At 37.4% G+C, this 13,971-nt stretch overlaps 1 pseudogene; it reads left to right on the forward strand.

Annotated features, from left to right (window-relative positions):
- Window positions 1–404: 404 nt before the first annotated feature.
- LOC141620035 (uncharacterized) lies at window positions 405–12,290 on the forward strand (annotated as a pseudogene).
- Window positions 12,291–13,971: the final 1,681 nt, after the last annotated feature.

The following is a 13,971-nucleotide window of genomic DNA, read 5'->3' on the forward strand; positions in this document are numbered from 1 at the left end:
TTGTAGTAATCCCGTATCCCTTCTCCATTCGAAAATTAAAAACCTCTTCCTCGATCAGAAGTTGGTCTCTCCTCTTTCCCACGCTCCTATCCTTTCTACTGCTGTTTCACCATCAATTTCTCCTCACTCTTCATTACGCATCAGCTAGAAGAAATTTCAATTAAACGAATTCCAGTTGGTTTTTGTAAATTGATCATTGTTTCATCTAATTTACGGTAAGTTTTCCAGCTCTTCAATTTCTTGTATGAAAGGGTCTCACACTAAGCTTATCTTGGGACGGTTTCGCATGAGACTTACTCTTCACTATTTTCTTCTGAACGGAACACACAATAATTTTATTTGGTGACAATCACAGTAACAAGTAGAAGTGGAATTTGAAGAAGAAATCTCATTGGTATTGATATGGGAGGATGGACGGAGGCAGAAAAAGAGACGAAAATGGAGACGGAGATTCTCCTTTCCGTGGCCTAGTAATATGCGTCACTGGACTCTCCAAAGGTCAATTTATCATACATCCGACCTCTCTTTACCCCGCAACTTTGGGGTAATGCTTGTTAAGGATACGTAATCAAATATCTTTGTAAATATCTTCGTATATATTTTTAGTTATCTTGTATAGGTGTATTCCATATCTTGTATTATTTCCGTATCTTTTATTATAGCTAGCTTGCTTATCAAGGCGTAGGGTTGTATATATACATCGTATGTTATGTTAATAATAATCATCCAATTCATAATCAATTCTCTACATGGTATCGAGCCTTGCATCCTAGGCCGTTATCTCTCTCGTTTTTTTTTTTTCGACCTAAACTCTCATGGCATCCTCCGGTGTTTCCTTCCCAAATCCCCATGAGCCCTTGGCTCCTTTCATCCTCATCAATTTTACCTCTTGCACTCAGCTAACCTCCAAACCTATCGCACCTGGAAAACGCAGGTTGCTGATCTCCTTATTGGCTTCGATCTACTTAAGTTTGTCGATGGTTCATTCCATGCCCCTGCTGCTACGGTCACCACTAATTCTAAAACCAAACCTAATCCGCTCTATGCTTCGTGGAAGTGCCAAGACAGCCTTCTCAAAGGAGCGCTGCTTGGAACGCTTCATCCTGATGTCTCTCCTTTGGTGCTCAAGGCCACTACTTCTCGCGAAGTATGGTCCATTCTTGAGACGGCCTATGCTAACCCCTCTAGGGGTCATCTTCTCCAAATCAAGAATCGATTTGAAAGCATCACCAAATCTGACCGCTCCATATCCGAATACATGCATGACATTACTGCTTGTGTTAACGAACTTGCCCTCCTTGGCAAAACTCTTGACATTGAAGATGTTGTGGACAAGGTCCTTCGTGGCCTTGACTACAAAACATACAAACCTGTCATTGAGGCGGTTCGTGCTCGCCACACTCCAATCACCCTTGAAGCTCTCCACGAAAAGCTTCTGAACCATGAACTAAACCTTGCCCTTCTTCTTGCTGCTTCGTCCTCTCCTCTGCCTGCAACTGTCCATGCTGCCTCCTATCGTCCCTCTTACAACCGTAACACTTCCTTCACTCCTGCTCCATCCAAAGCTGCTGGTATCCTACCCACTCCCACCCCAACAACTAATTTCCGAGGTACGTGCCAATGGTGTCGTCACTCGGGTCATTATCTTTCCAACTGTGTTGACTTAAAAACAAATTCCCTCACATTACCTTTCCCCAACCCCCTGCTCGTTCCCGCCAGCAGCGTCCCCAGGTCCACACTGCTATGGCCTCCTCCTCTACCTCTCCCTCCTCCTATTTACTAGACAGCGGAGCCACTCATCACGTCACCAACGACCTGTCTACTCTCTCCCTTCACTCTCCATATGACGGTAATGATGAGCTTATTATTGGGGATGGCTCTTCTTTACCAATATCCCACATAGGTTCTTTCTCTATCTCACTTTCTTCCACTGTCACTTTGCAATTCTTTGATGATATCGTGGTTGTTGGTCCGTGTCTTGAGTCCTTAGATCGTTTTATTGCTCATATTACGTCTCGTTTCTCGCTCAAGGACTTAGGTCCTCTATCCTATTTTCTTGGTGTCGAAGTCCATCCTATGGTGTCTGGTCTTTTCTTGTCACAAACAAAGTATATCTATGACTTACTTGACCGTCATAAAATGTTGGAAGCTAAGCCATCTCATACTCCTTTGGCGTCTGATTGCTTGCTTCTAAAGGATGTGGGTGACTTAATTTCTAATCCTTCTGATTATCGTACTATTGTTGGGAGTCTTCAGTACTTGTCCTTGACTCGTCCTGATATATCTTTTGCGGTAAACAAGTTAGCCCAGTTTATGCAATCACCTCGTCTACCTCATTGGGTTGCCTTGAAGCGTCTTCTCCGCTATTTAAAGGGGTCCATTTCTCACGGTATTATGCTACATCGCTTCAGTCCTCCGCTCCTTCATGCTTTTTGTGACGCCGATTGGGGCGGTGACAAGAATGATTATATGTCTACAACCAGTTATCTTCTCTACCTTGGTCGCAATCCCATTTCCTGGTCCTCTAAGAAGCAACGTGTTGTCTCTCTTTCTTCTACGGAGGCCGAGTTTCGCGCTATTGCTAATGCTACTTCGGAAATTGCTTGGGTACAGTCTCTTCTTCACGAGCTTGGTATGTCTCCTCCTGATCCTCCAGTTGTTTTCTCTGATAATCTCAGTGCTACGCATTATTCTGCCAATCCCGTGTTCCACTCCCGCATGAAGCATCTTGCCTTGGCATTTCACTTTGTACGTGAGAGGGTGCAACAGGGTACCTTACGAGTTCAGCACATTTCCGGCATTGATCAATTGGCTGATGCCTTGACCAAGCCTCTTGCTCGGTTGCGTTTTTCCTCTTTGGTTTCCAAGATTGGTCTTGTCCAAGGACAGTCCATCTTGCGGGATCGTGTTAAGGATACGTAATCAAATATCTTTGTAAATATCTTTGTATATATTTTTAGTTATCTTGTATAGGTGTATTCCATATCTTGTATTATTTCCGTATCTTTTATTATAGCTAGCTTGCTTATCAAGGCGTAGGATTGTATATATACATCGTATGTTATGTTAATAATAATCATCCAATTCTTAATCAATTCTCTACAATGCTGTCGTCTATTCTAATCTGTTTCTGGATTTCAAAATTGCAGAAGCGAGGGAACAAGTGATGGAAGCCACTGAGAGATTAGGTGGTACTTATAGCCCCACTCTGCATCCTAAGTCCACCCATTTACTCGTCCACATATCCTTTTTCCGGTTTATGAAATGGAGATGTCTATTTCCTCCCTCATATTGTTTCATTTAATATTCTACCGAGTATTTCACCCCCGCCTCATCTTCCATTGTTTGAAATTGGCTTAAAGGAAATGGGAAGAAATGGAGACGATCCAAATTGGAATGAATTCGCCTATTCTCTCTTTTTGTGTCCTCTTCACTTTCTCCTTACAGTGACCGTATTTGAGGCGAGAATAGGCTGCAAAAATTATACCCAACCAAGATTCAATACTATGTTGTTGTGTCCTCTTCACTTTCTCCTTACAGTTTTCGAGGACGCAAACTAGAACATGCACTAAACCATGGCTTCAGAATTGGCCTTTTTGTTGTTACTGTCCGATGGTTTGTTGACAGTGTCCCTTATGCGGTAAGACCTTGTCCCATTCTTGCCTCATTATTTGTATTGTAAGGAACAAAGATAAAATACTACGGAGTACATAATGAGGAATCGGGCATCCATTGTTGTAGGTTATGTTAGACGTGCAAGTTTTTTTATGCAAGATTACTCTGGCCCTTGCTTATACATGATATAATAGCTTTAAGTCAGAAGTCATAACCACATGACTGATAGATACAGCCGCTTTAATTTTTTCAGCAAGGTTGCATGAATCACCATACTCAGTCTGCAATTCTGGAAAATTGGGCATGGAAATGGGAGACTGGTTCACTAATTCAGCTTCAGATTATGATTCTTGTTTTCCAATCAGGCTGAATGTACCCAAAAAACCCTCACAAAAAATAGGAGAAATGCAGCGGAATTCAGAAGGAAACTTTGAAGTTCTCAAACATTCTTATTTATTAGGCCGTTCAGTTTACATTGATTCTGACGTTTCCAATGAACTTCATAGTAAGGTATGTTGCATATTTTGACGGTTAATTATTACTTCAAAGTTTTTTATAAATAGGAGAAAAGTTTTGAAAGCTGCCACCTGTCTCTTTTGCTTACTTGATTTTGCAAGAAAGTTCTTTCTAGCTTTTGAAAAAAAAAAAATCTGTTGGCCACCTTCATCTTTTGAGCCCATGAATGTGTTTCATTCGTCTATCCATGGGAATAAATTTTGCTTTTTGTAGCTCAAATGCTCGCTATTATTTATCAGGTGGTTGATGTGGCTGCTCAAGAGGGTGCAGTGCTTCTCAACCAGTGGTTTGTTGGATGCGGTGCAAACTATATAGTTTGCGAGGGGTCTTCCATTCAAAAATATCTCGGCCACTGTGATAACATTGTCAGTGTATGTAGTTTTGCTTGGGCTTTTTATTGTTTTGTAGACTATTGAGTCCTTGCATGCCGTGTCTTGTTTCCCTGCTTTATTTCATTTCTGTTTTATCTGTAACAGCCCATATGGTTTCTAAAAACATCAAAAGAGAGATCTGTGCTACGCTTTGTAGGTCTGTCTGCTGATCTGGCTTGGGAGACTGGACTGATGCTTAAAAATCTCCAAGAACAGGTATGCTGTTGTCTGTAACTTGTTAAATGTATTGTTTTTTAGTGTAATCAAGGCTGGGATTGAAAGATGGTAATCCGTTGATTTCCATTGATTGTCAAAGTCAGTTGATATACACAAAGATATCAGCTTACCTATTCCCTAAAATACAAGATAACATGTGTCTACAAATATAACAACATTTGACTTATATACATTCTAGAATATTCACATTATCACATATTCTATTAGGGATAAGTTTTCCTGGATTACCTTTTTGTGCCTTTCGTCCTGAAGAGGGTACTTCTGGCTTTTTCATGATTTGTATTGTGGTCTCATTTGGCACTTCATTTGTGTGCTGCTCAAGGCATTTTTTAGTGTGTTTCAATAATGTGCAGTGAAAAAGAAACCTGAATGACAAACTCAGATAATGGTACTTCTCACCATGGTTGTAAGTCTGGCCGCAACAGCAGATCGTGGTGGCTGTGTAATGTATCAGCCACATCAATGGCGGCTATGGTGCAGCGATTGAAATTAGGGGGTAATGACTGAGATAATGGTACCACGACCGGTTAAGGCGATCATGACTGCAAACGATCTTTAGTACTATAGTTTTTGCTTAGAGAAGTTGTTGGTCACTCATAGGATTATGTTCGGCAAACTGGTGTGTGTTTTGCTTCACTTTGTCAACGAACCAGAGCAGACTTGGACGCATATTCATAAAGCTAAGTACTTTAAATTGGTAAAAGGATTTGTTGAATAGACTTGAACTAACCTCCCAACCAGGCTGATAAGAAAGCTTTGTTGGGCCCACCTAACACCGTGGTCGGTGTGGACCTAGCCATGGCTGGTGTGGAGTCTGTGGACCTAGCCATGGCCACTCAGATCCTGAGATCTTGATGGCCATTACTATCAGGTTTTTGGCGTTGAAGAGTGTAATCATTATTAATTGGTTTTTCTGTTAGAAGTTACCTAACATTTATACCATTTTCCATGCATGTACCTAAATTTTTTTCCTATAGCCTCGCCATAGGTACCAAACATTTGCTTTTAGTTTGTCTACAAATACCAAATGCCAGTTTTCGTAAAAAAAAAAAATTAAAGATTTTGTCTTGAATTAACGGGTTACATAAGCTTTCGTGTTTCTCTCTTGCTCTCCAAGGGCTAGGATCAAGGGCCGGTCGAGTCCTTTTTCCATCGTCGATAAAAGATTGAAACTCATTGATCTTAGCTGCCAATTTATAATATCCACCGATAGTTTGTTCTCTAGTCATCTCCTTCCACTATAAGCATCATTATCCCGCAACATTAAGAGTATTCATTATTCCTCTTTTCCCTGTTATTATTAAAGAACTTTATTATCAATTTACTCAAGTCTTAGTTTTTTTTCAATTTATTTTAATCGTTGTTTGTGTTTACGTCCCTATGTCTGTCAATGAATTGTAAAACTCGCATGCCACAAACCTTCTGGTTGCATTTTGACGTGTTCATAATGGTTTCAACTTTCAAAGTGGCTGAAATCCATAATTACATTCTTTGTGTTAAAGATGAACAATTAGTGGATCATCTTTTCTTCGTTTACAAAAGCACACCTTGAACACGCTTAAGTCTAAGGCTTAGTGAAGCACTAGCCAAAACGCCTCGGTACACCTTGTAGGCAAGGCGTAGCCAACAAGGTGCACCACTTAAATGAACAAGTAAAATAAAAACTAAAAACAATCCTTACTCCCAGTGGATCTTCAAAGATGGCCTCACATCACCACCAACCGGCGACTACCTCCACTCACAGTGACCTTATATCACTGGCCACTGCCGTGACTTACGTCGATCATCCACCACTTGGTTTACTTCCTGGTTCTCCACCGCGGTCAGCCGGTCATTCCTCTCTCCCCACATCATTCTGTGTCCTTCCTTACAACCACCACCCCTTTGTTATGGCTACCCGTACCCTAGACCACCATTCACTCCTCCTCACTTTGCACAACCATGGAAACACCGCATAACTGCTTTGTTAGTACCAAATAAAAAGTAACCAACATAAATGTCAAAAATAACCTTCATAATTCATTTGGAAAATCATGGTGTTATTTTTGACGAAGAATTAAGAGCATGTTTGGCCAATTTTTTAGAACATAGTTTTTGTTTTTCAAAAGTGATTTTCCAAAAACTCATTTTCTAGAAATTGGGGTGTGTTTGGTTAAACTTATAATAAAAGTGCTTTTGATAACTTTTTAATGTTTGGCCTCACTTGATTAAAAAGGTCATTTTAACACACTAAAAATTAATACGTATAAAATAGAGTAAGGTTATAAAAACACATTATAATTACCAAATTCTTACTTAAGACGGGTGTATCCGTCTTAGGCCTGAGTCGAGTCAAGTAATTAGAATAAGACAAAAATAGAATGTATGGGAAAATGCGAAAGATTTATCTTATATGTTCAAATAGTATGATAGTTGACCCGTTCTAATGTTAAGACGGAGAAATAAAAGAATATGGAGTATAAGAAATAGTAGCTTATAATCTGGACATCTTCATATACTAATGGGCTAATAGCCCAATGAGTGAATTCGTATAATTTTCTTCAAAATTGTACTGTAGTATGAGATCATAAAACAGATTTTACTGAGGAGGTTTGCTAGGATTTTGCAATCAGACGGTTAAAAGGAAATAAGAAGCAGAAGTAGAAATAGAAGTAGCTATTTGCTGCTTCTATTTCTAGGGGTCAAATTTGATGTTGGGACTTAAAAAAAGTAGTTTTAGTTTTTCTAAAAATTGGTGTTTGTCCTAGTTTGTGTTTATGTAGTGAAAAAACACTTTTAAAAGTGTGGCCAAACGCATACTAAGTTAGGTTTCAAATAGACTAGTTGCATCATATATCTCGCTAATACAAATGTCTTTCACATGCTTAAGTCCTTCATAATTTGAGTTTTATTTTCACCAGAGAAAATAGAATAGCAGATCTGAAAATACCGAGAGTAGAAAATGTCATTTCTTAGTCAGAGATCACTCAAGAAGTCGACTTTGACTAAAACTTGCCGCTGTGATGAAGTAGTGGTTGTAGCTGTAACTTGTTGGAAGAAACAGGACGTCGCATGAAAAGGGTTACTTTTGAAGAAGTGTCGTGTTAGTTTTTTAACATTTATGTTACTTTTTTATTGCGCGGGAAGTGACGATTACAGAGTGCATTTCTGGTGTCGGAGCTCTTGCGCTAGAGAACGTTAATGGGTGGTTGGCGGGAGGTAAGTGAGTTAGTGATGGGTGACGATGGTGGGGGTAAGGGGGTGGTTGAGATATTTTAAGGTGCTTGTAAGTTGTGGAGGATGGTTAGAGGGATGGTGCAGTGCTACCCTCGTAAAAAATCGGCGAGCTGGTGCTGGGGGTGTTGGGTGTTGGGTTAAGTACTACCCGTGTGCGATGGGTTAAAGCAGTGGCAGACTGAAGGTGGTGATTTAGCTTGAGGAGAGAGAAAGAGAAATAAATTGGAGGAGGGATGTTAGAGTTGACATGCCATTAATAAGTGGTCTTATTAATCAGGGTAAGGCAGTCTTACCTTAGAACAACTCAAAATGTTCTTTAAATTTAGAAGAGATGGATGAAAAAAGGTTTGATAAGTGAAATTCGAATGGTTCCTTTTGCTTTTTAGTGGTGTTCTTGGTTCGTAAGAAGTCATCATATTTTTTATGACATTGCGTCTGCCTGTCAGCAGTTCCAGTTTCATTTTTTGTAAGTTATTGTATAACTTTAGTTAGGTGACTCATTCTCAGTTTCACTTAAACTTTTGTTCTCTTTATAGATACGATTATTCATGATAGCTTGAGCTTAATTTTGGCGATCTCTTTTTGATTATGGGCATCACTCATTCATGCCTTTTGTACATATGTGTTACCCTGTTGATGTCCTTTAATATATTTCTCCTCTTATCAAAAACAAAAAAAAAACATGAATCACGTGTAATTAACACCCTTTTTTGTAAATAATTCCATTTAGATGTGCGATGAAATATGTTGTGAATGATGACATCATATGAGTGGCTTAACTATTTTTAGCTAGCTTGTGTCCGTTGCCCCTTACCATGCTGTTTGCAGAAGTCATGGAGGCATTTGACTATTTCTGTTTTTGTTGTAATTTTGTAGGACACTAATAAGGAAAATTGTCATGAGCACGTCCTCTTTTCTAGTCAAAGTAGAGTAAACCAAGCAGAAAGGTTGAAAATTGTGAAGCGTGCCAAATGTGGCATTAGAAATCGTCGTGCTAGACGTTTACAGGTAACTGTTTGTATTTATATGTTCACTTCAAGGAGGATATTACATGTGGTAGTCGGTTTATTATCAGTACTTGGCTTGCCATTTATTTCTCAATAACCTTTGATCAATCTACCTTGGGTACATAGGTAATTTCCGAAGTTTGTGACCCTCACCCTCGTGTATAGGTATTAATATTATTACGTCACTAATTGAGCTTTTTTTTTGTTCCTTTTTTTTTCAATGTACAACCTTCTCAGCTTAAAAGAACTCATAAGTTGTAAGGATTACTTGATTGATTGCTAAAATAAAGGTATCCTATGCCATATGTAGCTTAGCCATAAACTCAGCCACTTTTGTCTTTTGAGTAAACAACCTTATCTAAACAACTATATGTAGATAGAAGTTTGAGGTGATTAATATTTTGAATTTTTATTTGGGATGTTGTCCTATGATTATTTTGCCATCATCTATAATTTGCAACCCGTGGCATGCTTTCTGGTTCTGAGGTATTTTTATTTGGAATTGTTGCGGGCTCTTGCATCAGGAGGCTTGACCCACTTTATTGTCTATTGTGGCGTCATTCTACATGTGTAACTCTTTTGTGCACGGAAATACCTTTGTTCACTCTTCCCTTCCCTTGTCTGTAACTTTTAATTAAGTTATTTTGTAGTGAGAAGGATGAGAGATTCACTACTCTTCTCTATCTTTTCTTAGGTTTAAGTAGTAGTTTCGTAAATTGGTATGAAGAGTAAAATTTGCAAATGATAGGATCTTAGTTTCGTAAATTGGCATGAAAAGTATAATTTGCGAATGATAGGAGATGCTTTTAGCAGATCGTGTTATTCTTGGGATAAATCTTTTTTATACATCCAAAAAACTGTGTAATGGAAACTTCTCTATCTAGGGGGTTATTAATATTATTCATTTCTGGACCTTCCTAGCTAGACTTGAGGTTTGTTTTCCTTTTTGTTATTTTATTTGGGTGCTTGATAACATCCGAAACGAATATGATTGATTGCAGTCTTGTGAAGGGCCCTTGCGTCCAATTAACTCCAGCACCCTTTTAGACTCGATTTGTTGGTCGATCTCTGAACCTACTTCCACTGTTGCTGTCTTTGAGGATTCTCTTTTGTCCAAAAATGCTGGTGGCATCCAAAAACATATTCTTTTCGACAGGCAGGAAAGGCTTGAATCTGATTCATCGTTTTCAAACTTATTGCGACCACTTACAGAAAGGTTTGTTTGCACTATCCACTCAATTTTAATACCCATTGATATTATAAACAAGCATTTTGTGCAGTTATGAAGGATTCAACTTTTCTATCCTGTTCTTTAGAACTGTGTAGTTCACTTTGTTTTACAGGTTAGCTTACAGTCATAATTTTAGAGATTATGTTGCTAGTTTGTGCGCTTCTTTTTTTTGCACCCTTCATTCTTATGGAATTATAGTTTACTTTGTTAAGTTTTCTTTGTTTGCGTAACTATGAAAGATTCCATGGTTATCGAATTCGCTCTGAATACGTCCTTAGTCCTTACCAATTCGCGATTCGCTTTTATAGAATGTGTGTTATATGTATTTTCAGTAAGCAACATGATAGAATTCGCTTTTAACAATTCGTGATTCGTAGGGCACCGAGCGAATTCGGTAACCATAAAGGATTCAACTTTTCTGTTCTATTCTTTAGAACTGTATAGTTTTACAGGTTAGCTTATAGGTTTTATCTTAGAGATTTTAATATTTTATTGCCTAGTTTGTGCCTTCTGTTTTTTTTTTTTTTTGCACCCTTCGTTCATATGGAGTCATGAATGATGTCAACTTATAAAGAGGTTGTTAAAGAACTTTGTGCAAAAGATATCTTTTCCAATAAAAGAAACGAACAATAGTGACATAAAAGCTGAGCTCTGCCCCAACTTCTAACTTAAATGGAAAAAGAAGTAGGGCTAAAATAAAACATCAAATTATATCAAAGAACACAAGACAAGGGGAATCTACTTTGGAAGAAAATATCAATTCCTAGTAGTTTCTTACCCTTATTCCCAACCTTGTACTTGGATGAACTCTGGTTTTTTTTTGTCCCATTTTTTTGTTTCACGACTTCTACATATTGGTGACAATATTATTGTTCCAGTTCTTCCTGGATGAATCATGAAATCGGCATTATGTTCGTCATAGGTGAGATGTTAATGTTTCATTGGGAGCACCTTTGCTACTCTTTTTCAGTTATTAAAGAATAAAAGTTGGTTGTAAGAAAGCAAGGCAGCAACAATATTACCCTATTGTTTCAAAAGATTCCTTATGGCGAGATGTTAATTTTTTTTTTAGAAAGACCTATCCTTTGAAGCAACTTTTAACTGCTCAGCAAATAAGAAGCAAAACTGAAAAATATGCATGAATTTCGGTCCAACCAAATGCATGTCTATATCTCTACTTCTACTTGCTGATGTAATCGTTACAGTTCCCCTTTCCCTCTCTCGTAATGTAGTATTTGCTAACGCTGCTCCATGAATCGTGCTCTAGTCAGTCCTAGTAATTTTCTGTATTTTTCTATCATAATGATGGTGTGGTATTGTTCTGGAAATTAACTTTTCTAGTTTTATAAATTGGCTGTGTGAGTCTAGTGTCCTCCATTGTGAGTTAGTTAGTGTTCCTCAGCTATTTAGACTATTTGGTTTCACTTGTTGTGGCTGATTTTACTTCTGGCAGACATAAAAGTTTGCTTTGGGCGTGTTAATATAGAAGCTTGTGTTTTAAGGGTGTTCGACATTTTAACAGCTTGTTCATATGCTTTCTTTGTAGTGAGAGAAGTGAGTTGGTATTCAGGGATCACTTCCTCGCCATACTGTTCCCAATTGATCGATTTGCTGAGATGGGACCTTCATCAAGAACATACTTCAGTGATTCGTGGTTTACATGTCTGCAGTTGTTGGAGTTCATATACGACTTCTACCAGGCACGTATTTTTTCTCTGTATTAGTACTACAATGTTTACACTAATTTAACCAATTTCACACTTGATATATTTAGAAAAACTCTTCGACTGTTTCCTGCAGGAAAGCATGTCAGATAATGAAATACAAGTTGCAATTCACACTGATTCAAGGCATGCTGAATCACTCCGGTCAATGTATTGCAGCGATAAAAGTCAAGTTGGTTTGATGTACAAACGCATTCAATTCCTTGGTAGTCGTAAAAGTTTTGATAAGTTAAAGCGTGTCAATGGGGATAATAATAGTAATGTATATGAATTGTTGATCAGAGAATAAAACATGATTGAGACGACACATTGTGACCACGGTCGTGTTGTGGTATCCGACATTGTTCCTAGTCTTGTTTTCTTTGTTTTTCTTCTCCTCCGAATTTTAAAGAGTTTACAGGCTGGTTTTCTGGGTTTGTTGGTCTTATGATCCAAGGGTTCAATCTCTAAGGTGTAGGAGAGTTTTCTCCACCGATGGCAGACCTCGTCGTCTTACTTTTCACCCTTTCTTTCTACGTTCTTTTCGCAAGAGCGTAAGTTCACCTTGTTATTGTCACCCGGCGACTTGTATGCATCAGCGGTATCTCGAAGTCAGGTGTGATGGTGGAACTGGGTCATTCGCTCCTTATCAACACTCCATTTTACTCCTTTCTACCCTAACTTCTTTAGTTTGTATTACTACTGCTGTTTTAGTTTTAAGTTTTGGATGTATTACGGGCTCAGAGAGTCTGAAGGTTATGTAATACTCCCTCCGTACCAATCCAAAGGTAACACTTGCTTAAAATATCCGTACCAATCCAAAGGTAACATACTATAACTGGAGTCTAAATTGACAATAATACCCTTATTTCCTCCTTATATTAACAAAAATACAAACTTTTGGCCCACACACCAACCCAATAATACAAGCTTGCTTTCCTCTTTTGCCCCCACTTTACCCTCTTTTCTTGGTTTTCCCAATTTTTACCATGTTACCTTTAGATTGGTACGGAGGAAGTACATCTTTTTACTTCTGACAAAAAAAAAAAAAAAAAAAAAAAAAAAAAAAACTAGCTAACTCATGTCTACTTTATCACGAGCATTTAAACTAAATAAAGAACCAGGTAAGGGATATCATTCATAAGAATTCATTGAAATGGAAGAAGTATGTTTTTAATTGGTAACTAGTTCTATTACCCGTGAAATTCACGGGGTTAGCTGTATTGTCACGTTGGTGGTGTTATACAATCCCGGATTTGTGGTCGCACTGAGCCCTATTGACAAAAAGGACTCGTAAGAATTTTTTTTATCAATCTATACTTATACTACCATAATATATTGTCAATATATTATTAATATATATTTTCTACAATTTATTAAACGTTTGCCGTGGATTATTAATATTTTGCCACGAATATTGTTACGTTTATTAGTGTTTTCTCACGATTATTGTTATTATTGTTATTGTCTTCAATTTTGTTTAGCTATGTAATTAATTCAACCTAAAAAAATTCAAAATAGATTTTTTTATATTTTTATTTGTGAACAATAATTTAAAGTATATTGAATGGTTAGCATTATTTTGAAAGATTATGGTGAGAATTATATTTGTGTTTAATATGAGATATATTGGCTTTAATTTTAAGTTTAATTTTTCTTAACAAATAAAAAACAAATACTAATATTTATTGTGATTTAATTAGTGTTTAATGTTCTGATTTTTTCAATTTTTTTAAATAATAATGATGATGTGTCATGCTCTAATAGTCTTAAAGGTGAATGTTGAAAGCTAATATTTAGGCTTGCCTTTTTATATTATACTAGTTTTGTACCCGCGAAAATCGCTGACTTGTTCTATTTGTTCCCTTTATTTGCTTTTGTTGGCGTCCATCTTTAACTAAAATATAAAATATTTTTTTAATCGCGAATAAGCTATAAACCAAACATTTGTAAATATTTACTTCTTTTACATTATTTTTCATGATCATAGTAATATAGATAGAATTTTTAATTTTAATTTTATTTCCATATATTTTAATACATGTTAATATTATTCATGAATATTTTGTAGTCAA

The sequence above is a fragment of the Silene latifolia genome, chromosome X (assembly GCF_048544455.1).
Source record: "Silene latifolia isolate original U9 population chromosome X, ASM4854445v1, whole genome shotgun sequence".
Classification (NCBI taxonomy): domain Eukaryota; kingdom Viridiplantae; phylum Streptophyta; class Magnoliopsida; order Caryophyllales; family Caryophyllaceae; genus Silene; species Silene latifolia.